We start from the raw sequence: 13329 nt of genomic DNA, 5'->3' as shown, positions 1-13329 counted from the left end.
AAATTGTTCCCAGGAAGCCGGTAGCAAACAGCAAGCAAAGTTGTTTACTGCTTTCTTCTCTAGCTAGGATCAGCAATTGTGGCTGAGTTGCTCCCTGGGACCAGGACAATATTGTTCTGGCCAAGATTCCTGAAAGAGGTGATCATCTGCATGCTGTTTTTAACCATCCCTAATCAGGCACTAATGTAAACAATGTGTACTCAACACGTTGCGCTAAAAATATACCAAGACTCTGCATCAATAGATGGTTTCTCCAAAGGGAAATTAACTTGATACCAACTATTATTTAGTAGAAGACACATGATATTCTCATAAGGTGTTGTGGCCCCCATTCCAGCTTCCACTATAACACTTCATTCTCACTTATCATTACATAAGTCATGCCCCTTACTCTACTGAAGATAAAAATTCTCCAACTACAGTATAATGTGCAATGTACACATTATGTATATTGTATTTATAAATTCTATTGTTCTGAATTTTGGAGCATCTCTATTTAACTGATACTGTTTGGAACTGATGGCTGCTGTTCTGATGCGTGAATCATCACAATTCTAGATGAAAATGTGCTTAACTTTGCTGTGAACTCAGCAGATTTTCACTGGCCCAGATTTGCATTGTGGCATGTATTTAATAAACAATTTGTTCATGTTTACTCATAGTGAACTAGTTTTCTTTTAAAAATATCCACTGTAATATGAATCTTCTTGGGCAAATACATGCACCCAATAATGCTTAGTAAATAAGCTCTTTCAAGGAATGGACCTATTAATGACTTGGTTCTATGTATAGAAATCAGAATAATATAGTTTGGTTTAAAACGGCATAGGCCCAAATTCTAATCTTAATGATCACTGTAGAAATCAGGATTAATATTTCTTTGACTTTTAGAACTACCCTGGAATTATATTGGGTTGAATGAAGTCAACATCTGCCTTTATGTTTCTATATATAAAATCTAGCGAGAAGCAAGTGTATCTACAACTCTGCATTTTACCTTTTCTCATAGTTACAAACACAGGTACTTGGATAGCAGTCTGTAGAATATGCAAAGATCCAGTAACGTTTCTAAATTAAATGTATTTTTACTAGCAGAAGGCAATATCTAGACTACTGCATATATGAAAACTTGAAGGAAAAACATCTTTTGAGGAAAAGCTTCACAATATTCAACATCAGTAACATAACATACATAAATAAAAAATGTTCATGTACTGTAAAACTTAAATGAATTATGGAACAATTAGAATATTGTAAAACCAAATTTGCTGATCTAATGTGTGCATATCATTTCTCTGCACCAAGGTTAGAGAAACAGTAATTTACCACCACTTGGATAGCAACAGAGCTTCCTCCTAAATCAGGAGGCACTGGGAAAACTGGTATGTGAGATAAGGTAGAAAAAATGTACCAGAGGTTATTAGCAGAATTTTTTTAATGTGACTTGAGTGAGCAGATAAGAAGCTGAAACGTCTGTAAGAGGTATATCCCTTGTTTTAAAGGAACCAAAGCATAATATTAATGTTTAATGTTTATCTAGATGGTGTCCATATTCACCTGAAAATAAGACTTCATTCTGAAAGTGTATTAATATATTTTTTCCTCCAGAAATATTACTTAAGTTTAAAGAGAAATGGGTCCTATTCAGATAAATACATAAATCCATTCGAATGAATGCTAGTCTCACAAATGAATCAGAGCGCAAAACTAGGTTTTCTAGATACAGAGCACACGGAATCCATTCTCTTCCAAAATAATGTATCTAGGCTGGGGTGGATCCAGGATTTGGCAAAGGGGGGTGCAGGAGCAGCCACCCATGCTGTAGGGGTGACTGCACCCCCTGTGCCCAGCCTCCTCTACCTCCCTACACCAGTGTGGGCAGAACACACCAGCAGAAGCCTCTGAGGACTTTTTTTTAAAATCCTTAAAGCATTTAAGAATCTCCCTTCCTTCCCTTCCATGCTCAGAGGCATGTCACCTCCTCCAGATCATATAAGAATCCTCCTGCTTCCCCTCCATGCTTTTGTGGCATGGTCCAGTCCAAAATAGGGATCATAGAATCATAGAAGTAGGGTCAGAAGGGACCTTGCAGATCTTTAAGTCCAACCCCCCGCCTGGGCAGGAGAAAAAAACTGGACTCAAATGAGTCCAGCCAGGTAGGCATCAAGCCTCTTCTTAAAGATCCCCGGGGATGAAGCTGTGCTATTGAACCCCTGGTCAGCCCCTGTACCTAGATGAGGATCTAACTAAAATTTGAATTATAATGAGCATGTTCTAGGATAATGAAGGCATCCGAGATTCATCCTACTTTTCTAAATAACGCCTCCTATGTGAGCAGTTCCAGACTTTGTGAGCAGCTCACCCCTGCCTAGATTGTTTAGTTACTGAAGCTTAAGCGTATCATTATTTATTATAGAAGTGCCTAGAGGCCGCAACTGAATTCTATAAATGGATTTTCATCACATTGGTTGTCATGAAATGATTCTGTTTAACAACAGTTACTATGCAGAGGCATCTGATAATATCTCAGTATTCTGTTATATTTAGACATTGAAATAACTGTGATCTCTCTTGGCAAATGCTGACCTTTTCATAGCAGCTGCTATATACCCTACCACTATGGGCCTAAACAAAACCTACTGAAATCAATAGACTTCTATTGACTTCAGTCAACTTTGGATCTGGCACCATGAGTGGGTTCCAAAGACAGTGTACAATATCTATGTAACTTCTCCAAATGGGATTGTAGTATTAGCTATCGTCACAGGACTATAGTTAAAAGTATAGGTTTCACTCTCCTAGTGCATTGGATTTGAGAGTGATTGTGTTTAGAGATAGCAACAAGGAACTGGAATATTACATTGAATTGCTTTGGTACCACGACCTCTCATTTTTACCAGCATAAACAGGAATGGTGGTAAGTAACCATTGCCATTTTTATTTGTTCAGTATTTGCCACTGGCTATCAAACTCAGATATATAAATCACTGATGTATTTTCACTGTTTTAAAAATGATTTGTTAATTAAAGTCCATATATTTCAAAATAGCCCAAAGCTATATCCATTATGAAATTGAATGTGGTATCTCTGATACACAGCTTGGATACAGTATTGTGAAGGCCTGGACTGGGTATAAGAACAAATTAAGTCAGTTAAGGATGGCAAGTTCTACACAGACTCTTCAGTTCACTTGCTGTTTGATTCTGCATGATGCTGAACACTGTTGCCCTGATCTAGAAAAGCACTTCTGTACAGAGTTTGCATTAAATATGTGACTACAGACATTTAAGTCATTGGGATTCATCATACTTAAAAGGTAAACACCAACTTCAGTGCTTTGCTGGATCAAGGTGAGAATGCTCAGCACCTTTTAGAACTGACCATTAACTAGAATTGTGTCTCCTTTTTGTGAGCACAGCTAGACATGATTCTTTGGCAGATGCCCATCTGTGTAGTGGGACAGAAAGAGACAATTAGACCTTTCTAACGTTATGGGCCCAAGACATTTTCAATCTTATGCTATAGACTAATGTAAGTAGTCTCTCCCTTGGAAAAGAATAACATTTTTGTATTGTTTTCTCTTCCTAGGGACTCCGAATCATACAAGTGTGAAGCACAAGCAGGCAATCATGTGTCATCGCAAGCTTTGCTCAAATAAGGCTATATTGAGACTAAACTTCAAAATAAACTCCAAGGTGGGTATCAATGCCTCCTGGACGGGATAAATTAAAAGTATCACAGTAAGTTGCAACTAAATGGAGCCTTGTAATGGTTCCTTGTAAATAGTAAGTCTCTCTTTTACTCACTCATTATGCCTTATATCTAGTTATAAAAGCTAATTGGATTTATGTCTTGTGTAGGAAAACAACACATGGTATTCCATGTTTTTTGCACTGGATGTTTTAAAATGTCTCATAATAACTGACTTCTAAAAGACATAAACATGCTGCTGGTGAAATCCAAGTACTATAAGAAGTAATTCATTTGGAGAAGCTAGTTTACTATATAGCTGGTTTTCTGGGTATTTTTTAGTGGTGCTATTTCTATGGCTCGTTTCGTGTATATTTACCTTTCTCCTGTGTTTGAAAAATGACTGCCTTATTCCTAACTTTGGTGTGACTGTTTACATGTCTGTCAAATAAATCATAGAAGGATACATTAAGGAAATCTGGGGCATGCATACTTTAAGACATGATCACCCCTTCAGTAGGAAATGTTTACTAATGTGCAAAAGGTTAGATGTGAGCTATTTTGAGGTCAGGGCACAATGTTCCCTCAGGAAAAATTAGTAGGAACCTGAAGAAGAATGAATTGCATTTGAAAGAGTCTTTAAGTTTATCCCAATCTTGCAATGGTCCAATGAAAAATATCACACACAAATCCCTGCCTCACAAATTTCCTGGACTATCACAACCACATCGTTTTAGAACTAAGGAGGAGATTTTTCATCTTCCTTGGAAACACTTAGAAGTAATTATCTAATTGTATGTCACAAACCCTCTGCTTCCTATAATTGCAGGAATGGAAAATTGATGATTCTCAGTTGTTCCTGTGTTTTTACCCTCCAGTTCTAGTGATCTTTTTTATTGCATAGGATAAACGCTACAGCAAATCACAGAACTGGGTTTCTGGGTTTCTTGTGGTGGAAAATCTATCTGGCCTTCAGGAGCATTTCCATTTTCAAGCATTTCCATTTTCTTCCTCCTACAGTGGGTTGCCTAGATTTGGGATTGAAAGGAAAGCTCAGTAGTATTCATACTAATGGAATGGTTCATCTTCCATCTGGAGTTAATCTTAATAGTACTTTTATTACGTGCACATGAAGAGTACAGTATGGGCACATTAATGTTGCTGCTAAAGCCTTCATTTTTGCTGTACTTCACCTTCTCAGATTTCAGTGGTGCATCCTCAATGTTACATTAGTAAAAGCTTTATATTTAGCATATTCTGTGTACTTTGACTGAATGAGCCTTGCAGCAATCCAACCAAAAGGGAGTGTTTTGGGAATAAATCCACTGAACTCATTCCATCTTGGGGTGTTGGTAACAGGATAATGGGAATCCATCAAATATCACGCTGAAGGACCTAAGAAGCCAATAACTTTCAAAAGAACCAAAGACACACTTGTGGGGAAAGGAAACTGCAGAATCAGATATCAATTTTTATTTAGTTCATATGAGTGCTATAGAGTTTCACTACCTTAGATGGTCACCAGAAGTGGTAGGAAACCTATTAAAGTCACTCTGCTGAGATACCCTGCTCTTCTGTCAATGTGAGTTTCCACCCAGCATGAAACCAAATGTCTCAGACATATTCTAATACTGTACTAGTAGGGGGTGTTTCATAGAGGTGTGGTGAATCCAGATTAGTTAATCTTTGTAAAAATGTTTTGATAGGAAAAGATTGCATTGTCAGGCTAAATGCCTATTTAATTCTTGGAACAGGGAGTGGAGGGATGCAAAATATAAACTAGACTGAATCTTCAGTTTGGGTGTACTAGCATAACTAGTGCTTAAATTAGCTCCTGATAAAAAGAACTAATAGTAAAGAAATTAACTTGGTAAGTGCATAAACATGCAATAAAATCAAGTTTTATATACAGATCAGTAGCTTTCACTTGCATAACTAAATATTTCACATTGTAAAATTCTCAGTTGCTATAGATTTGTGTAGCTCCACTGCAGTCAGTGGTGTAGCTCTGATTTACTTCAGCAGAAGTTTTGGTCTGAGTGTCTATGATAGTAAATACATTACATTTTAAAAAATGTTTGGTAATTTTTTAAATATTGCGATATGTTCTGCTTCGTTAGCTGTCTATACTAACAGAAGTGAAGCTTTCTCTGAATCAGCCACAGTGGCATCAGGATAATAGAACCTTATATAGCAGAGTAACTCTCTTTGAAGTTGATAGGAATTTTGTTTGCATAAAGATTAAATAGGTAGGCACCCTTTTCTGTGCTTCACAAGACAAGGAAAGGTTACCAGTGGAGCAAAGGCATGTTGCTTCAAGCTAGTTTCCAACTTTGTTATGCAAGATAGCAGTACAGTTTATGTAAAGCTACGTTCATTTTTCTTGGTGTATGCATTTAGAACACAGCCCTACATCTTCTAAAGTGCAGGAGGTTTATGCTGACTTTAGTAATACAGGATTGGACCTACAGCCACTTACAAGTATTGTTTTAAGTACCTCCTGTAAGTATTTCTTGTACAGCTCTCCTTTCTATTGGCATCTTATCTAATAAGAGGCATACCTAAAGGGTGGGGAACACCCTTCTCATCAGTGCAGAAGCAGAAAATGATCTTGGTGTCATTATTGATGCCAAGCTGAACATGGGCTCGATGATCTCCCGAGGTCCCTTCCAGCCCTAATGTCTATGAAATGGGCTGACAGTGTGGGGGCGCGGTCAGGAAGGCCAACCGCACCTTGTCATGCATCCACAGACGCTTCTCAGGCAGGTCCAAGGAGGTGATCCTCCCCCTCTATGCAGCACTGGTCAGGCCACAGCTGGAGTACTGCATCCAGTTCTTGGTGCCACACGCGTGATCAGGGGGCAGCAGGGCAGGCCCTATGAGGAGAGGCTATGGGACCTGAACCTGTTCAGCCTTCACAAGAGAAGCCTGAGGGGGGATCTGGTGGCCTGTTACAAACTAGTCAGAGGGGACCAGCAGGCATTGGGGAGGTCCCTGTTCCCCCGAGCACTACCAGGAGGGACTAGAAATAATGGTCACAAGCTGGCAGAGGGTAGATTCAGGCTAGACATCAGGTGGCACTACTTCACTGTCAGGGCAGCTAGGATCTGGAACCAACTTCCAAGTGAAGTGGTGCTGGCTCCTACCCTGGGGGTCTTTAAGACAAGGCTAGATGAACACCTTGGTGGCGTCGTTTGACCCCAGTACTCTTTCCCGCCATGGCAGGGGGTTGGACTTGATGATCTGCTCAGATCCCTTCCGACCCTACCAACTATGAAACTATGAAACTGTAATCACTGTCAGTCTGCACATGTATTGTTGTGCAATGAGAAAAAAATTCAAAGTGAAAAGTTTGTCACAATCAGTAAGTATTCATGTTGTTTAAATAAGCATAAGATAACAAGAGCAACCTAAAGGAAATCACACTGACAGAAACTTGATTTCTGCTGTTGCATATGTATTCTCCATACCTAACTGGTGCAGCATTGATGTATTTTTCTTGGAAAAATACTTTTTAAAGAATCTTAGGCTCTTGGTCACTTTTGGTACTGTGCTCTTCATCAAATGAAAAGCTTTTAGTGGAATTTCTGTGGAGCAAACTGTTGCAGCATTTAAACTTTCATAAGATAGCATCAGAAGTCTCTATTCAGAAGAACTCTCCAGCTTTCCTTGTCCAGCAAAATGAGACTGTTTTTAGATCCTTCCTTCCTTCCTTCTAGACTTGCTAGCTCTAAAGCCCCACAGTACCTCTCCACCATTCCTCTTTTATGCCAGTTTTGACTTGTGTGTGTAGTACTACTCTCTGGGGTCTGTCCGCAAAAAGGACTAGAGACCTACCACTTAAGAAACAGGTTTTTTTATGTCTAGTGGCAGTGGTGTAACCACTCATTTCTGTGCCTGGGGTGGTAATCATGCCTTGTTCAGAGACAATGGCAGTTCAGTGATGCAGACAGAAATGTCCCTTCCCTTTTTGCTGCTGAAACAAGTCAAGCAGTCATTAAAAAAACAAACTGGCTGCATAAAAGATGAGAGGGATAACCCTTTCTGATACTTCCCTCCCCCTCCCCACATCCTGTTTCTGCTGGACAGTATCCTTGCACTGTGGGCTGCTGTCACCCAGGTGCGACCAACCCTGTCATTGTTGCTCTGCCCTCCCTACTGCCATAGCTGGAGCTGCCAGAGGGTGACATATGCCTTTGGCTCCATTTCAGCACCCACATCCAGGCAGTGCCAAGGGATCATAACCCACTCACCCACCCATTGTTGTGTTATTGCCAAGTGGCAGACATTTATGTTTCTGGAGCTTCAAAAGACAAAGCTCTAGACCTAGCTCCCACACTACGTGTGATCGGTTTAGTAATTGAGTCCTTTTGGAACACAAGGATTTGATACAGATGACATTCAATTGCTGCATTGGACTTTTTGCAACTTCTAATGTTCAGGTATGAGTCTTTGTGTAATTTGGCTGGTGGGTTGTACACATGCAGAGGTATAAAGGCATTGGGTGGTGTGTAAGCTCCTTGTTGGCTTACTGGAACAGTTAAAAACCTAGTACTTTCTACAGCTCCAGCTGCCACAGAAGGGATTCCTGCTTTAGCTCAAAAACTTTTTGAAGGAGGGATTATGATGTCCCTTGTTTTGTCAAGTCTCTACCATGTCTTTTGTTTAAGGGAACTTCACTCTAGTGCTAGAAGCTGTTTGGAGCAGAAGGGTTTGAATTCTGGTCCATATTCTCCAGGTAAATCAAATTTATTAAGTAATTGCCTGTCGCTCACCACATCTCCCTGATGAGCTTTTTAGGCTCATCGGTAGGTAATTGGTGGCAAATAGGAGGCTTGTTAAGAGAACATAGTCTGAGAATGTGTTGGTGAGAGACGGTTGTTAAGAGCTCATGTATCATGTTGCCAAGGCAAGCCATTCATTGTGCCCAACAAAAAGCTTTACTGCGCCTACAAAATCCAAGAACTATAGTACACATTCTTGGGTGCCACCTACTGGCACCTTATCTAGTAATTACTTGCATATATACAGAACATTTCTGTAACAAGGATTAGGCCTCTTGGGAGAAGCTAGTCCAATGGTGCTTGTTGTCCACCACGTAAAAACCTTCTCCCTGCCTTTTGATAGGATTCCCTGGGAATTACCCTGTTTCCTAAATGGTGAGGTGTATGGCATTTTTTTCATGTGAATGCTTTTATATTTGCTGAATGATGTTTCAGCATGAAAGGACAACTGCAGTGCACTTCCTATTATAAAAAATGTTTTGGTATTTTTCTTTCTGAAGCACTCCTTTATAGTTTTATACAGTACCTTTCATGTAGTCATATTAGCCATTTTAGAAACACTATTAAGCCTCTTAGCATCTGTGTGAGGAACAGATAAGTTCCAGTTGCCTACATTGGGAAACTGAAGCACAGAGGGAAGCTGAACAATTTTGCTGATAACCTACTATAGCATAGCCAGCAATAGAAATGGTTAGGTCTTATTTTCTGGGCTCAGCCACTAATTCAATGAAATTTTCATCAAACACAAATAAATAATAATGGTCTGACTGTATCCATATGGATACAGCATAGTTGAAATTTAGGGAGCAGATTATGCATTTTCATCTGTTGGTTACATATAATTATTATTTTTAAAATTAGACTATGACAAAAATTAATTTCCAGTGTAACTGCTAAATGATGCTACTGGAGTTATTCACCACTTGTGAATTTGACCTTTTGGTTTTGACCTGAAAAATATTTTCTTATTAGGATCTCCTCTTATTCACCCCACTTCAGCATGCAAGTTTGGAAGTGGGTGAGAAACCCAGTCTTAAATTTAAAATCTTCATCGTTTTAGCTACATCTCTCTTTTTATGTAGCATGTTTCCTTTTTCTTGGCATGGCTTTTATTTCCTTCATTGCAATATGAAAAGTTCCTCATATATAATACTAAAGTGTTATGATGTGTATTTATTTATGTTTACATTATTCTGATTTGTCTGTGGATATTCCTTGTGATATTTTTATTTAAGTGTAAATAAATGGTTCATAATTAAAGCTATAATTTTAAGCAAATGTTTCTGCTAAAATTGGCTGGCTTATTTCTTCCCTAAATCCATATATTTTGTATATAAAAAGTGTGACTGTCGTGCTTGCCGGGAATATTTTCTAAATAGATTAATCTTTTTAAACTGTCAGTGTCTGAGTTGGAGTACTTCCCATCTGTGATACTGTACAGAGACTATCCACTAGGGGGAACTGTTTTACATAAAGAGAACTTGTTCCTTGATGATTGTCTTGTTTCTCAGTGCTGCTTTCCAAACTGAACTATCTTGATTATGTTAACCTCTCAGGATTGGGCACCAGATTTTATCTGGTAGCTACAGACAGTGCAAAACAAAATGCAGTATTCACTCAAGTTGTGTAAATACTAGCACTTAACCAAACAAGTTATTGAATTCTTTTGTTGTAAGATTGAGTAGAAGAACTAATATGTATAGGTTTTGTGTTTACTTAGAATAGGTGATTCCAGGAAATGTGGCTTAAATACTTTGTTTGTTTTGAAGGGAACTTCAAATATATTTGCTAACATAGGAAATGAAGCTTGTAGCTTCTGTGTAGTTTGTTTCTAAACCAAAAAGAAAATATTCAGGAAAAAGTGTCTTTTCTGACATAGACACGATCAAACATTTTAATAAATTAAATTACAAAATGTCATTTCCATGCATTCACAAATCAGGAGTGAACAAACTACAATATTATCTCATTTATTTGTGGTTTGACATTTCTTCAAATAGTTTTTGGTCTATCTTTCATGAAAAATTCATGGCAAATATTCAAAATTTGAAAGTTACCTTCTGACTAGGTAAGTGACATAAATTGAAATCAGCAGGTCTCCTCTGTATGTGAAGTTAAGCCTATGCATAAGTTTTGGCAGGCTAGGGCATTAAACAACTAAATAGCAGGAAAAAATTAAATTGAATGCTGTCTGTAAAATCTAGAATCCAAATAGGTACTGTTTGATTAGTTATTAATATTTGAGCAAAACTGCATAAAATTATTTTTTTACAAGACATTCACAATAAATGTTTTATCCTACAATGGTCATATGTGAAGTGTAGGACTAACATCTATAGTAAAATCAGTTTTAGTTCTTGTTTCACTCTGTCTTGATCCTTTCTATAAATTATTATTTGTATTTGTGGAAATGCCTCTGGGCATATACGATTTTATAAATATCTAATGTATATGGTCATATAGTTCCATAACACTTGGGAGGATCTCACAGCTACTGTTGAACTGGAGGACAACCAAGTATTTAGGAAACTTAAAGTACATTAATTAAAAGTGGAAGTTAAAATATGAATGTTGTCACGGCTGAGAAATCTTGCGACTTCTACAAGCAGGAGCTTAAAGGTGATAGGTGGCTCTTACTTCCCACTAAACAATAAAGACTAAATTCCCAAACCCCTCTCAAGTATGTCAGGGGAGTGAGGTAAGCCATGTTCAGTGCCCTGCAGATCAACATCTTGTTTTCTGTCCTACCAAAGTTCAGAACAAATTCCAGTATATATGTCACCTTTGATGGGAATCATGACACTGATCATTTGTTACCCAAGTATCCAAAGACAAAGAACCTGCAGCTTCTTTTGCCTGTAACAGAAAACCAGGCACCAAACTTCATGTTTGCTATTTGTTTATTAGTAAAGCATTAATACTCAGACCATAATGCCTGAGCCATGAGAAATATATATATTAAATGTTGCATGCATTGCATTGTATAAAGACCAGAAAACCACAAACCATTGCCACTAGACTGAAAACTTGCCACACATCAATACCCCATGTATTGTAGTTCTTTTTCTTTTGAAATGAAGTACATTTCTAATACTTTCCTAAGTGTGTATGTGTTGCTGTGGCTCTCTTTAATATGGACAGCACACATGGTTTCTGAAGACTGAATGTCATAGAATTATAGAAAAGTAAGGTTGGAAGGGACCTCAGGAAGTCATCCAGTCCAGCCACCTGCTCAAAGCAGGACCATTCCCATCTAAATCATCCCAGACAAGGCATTTGTCCAAGCAGGTCTAAAAAACCTCCAAAGATAGAGATGCGACAGCCTCTCTGGGTAACCTGTTCCAGTGTTTTCCTACCATCCTAGTGAGAGAGATTTTTTCCCTTATTTATCCTAAACTTCCCTTGCTGCAATCTGAGACTTTTGCTAAGTACAGAGATCCTTTCTTACGTATATCGTGTGCTAAGGGAGCTTTTGAATCCCAGCCCCAAAGGCCACTGGAAAATTGTTTAAACCACCAGGTTCTGAGTTTGGTTCCTCATGTAGGTGATTATCTAGTAATGTCCATTTTGCAGTCCAGGCTGTTTTCTGAGGTAGCTTTTCAAGGTCAGTTATGGCAGGAGTACTCTCTGGGTTTGTACACTGGAGGAGAGCACCAGGCCCACTTTATACCACCTAGAAACTTCTCTCCTGGATCCATTTGCTAATTTCCCCATGGCCATTAGCCAGTTTAACACTTCTGCAGTTACTGTATTAGGTCATCTCCATGAAGAAGGAATTTATCAAACCACCCCTAATAAGAAGCCATCTCTGGAAAATATAGCAGTGCACAAGAGCAAAATATGACAATAAATTTGCACAGTTGGATAAAACTGCATTATTTATTTTAGTGGTCATATTCTTAGTGAGTGGGTTATTTTTTTTAAAGTGCAGCCACACAAAAGGCTTAGCATGCTCCTAATCTCATTACTTAAACTTTAAAAAATCCTCCATGACAGATGCAGAAACAGGCACCATTTCTGTCAAAGGTTAGGCAATGATTATTTTATAATGGTGGCTTTGTGCACAAGCAATAAATAGGTATCAGAGGGGAGAAGTGTTATGCCTTTTGTATTTTACCCTTGGAGAGAGAAGAGATCCTGAACAATACTTTGTGCAGACAGCAGGGTTAGCAAAGCAAGACCCAAATGGGGATTAATATACGCATGTGTATGTATGTTATATACATATGCATATGTATTGATACTTGCACATGCCTACATCTAAATATGAGTGTCTAATAACGTGTTGTGCTGCTTCTCAGTGGGGATCCAGGCAGGCAAGGGCAAACAATGGTTTGTTGTTGTTTCTCCTGCTGCCAGTGGCTGTTGTAACCTACAGTTCCTGTTCATTAGGGTTAATTTCAGGGAGACACCTGGGACCTTCATCCATTTACCCTGTTTGTGCTTCCTGCCTCTGCTGTGTTTTGACAGCAGCTTCTTCTTTTAACCCTTCTTCTTTAACCCAGGGGAAAGGGACAAACAATGGTTTCCTGATGATGATTTTCTCCTTGTTCCTCCAAGCTTTATAAACAGCTACCCCTGCTCTCACCCTCCTGCACCTGCTGCTGCAACTCAAGCAGCCCTGCAAAGACCTGAATCTCTCCCTTTTCCCAACCTCCCCCCTCCCCCTTGCTCCTGGCAGGCAATTCCCAGAACAACCCCGATCCAAGTTTCCCTTCAGATGCTGAATACAACCGAAATCATACTCCCCCCCCCCCACCCGCTTTAACGCCTCTGCCCTGCTTCCCGGCCCCGCGGAATCGCGCCGGGCTCGCGGCTCCCATGGAGGGCGATGAGGAAGAAGCGGAATGAATG

The sequence above is a fragment of the Crocodylus porosus genome, unplaced genomic scaffold (assembly GCF_001723895.1).
Source record: "Crocodylus porosus isolate Cpor-Errol unplaced genomic scaffold, CroPor_comp1, whole genome shotgun sequence".
NCBI lineage: Eukaryota > Metazoa > Chordata > Crocodylia > Crocodylidae > Crocodylus > Crocodylus porosus.
The sequence above is the reverse complement of the archived record's forward strand: the minus strand, read 5'-3'. Positions refer to the sequence as shown.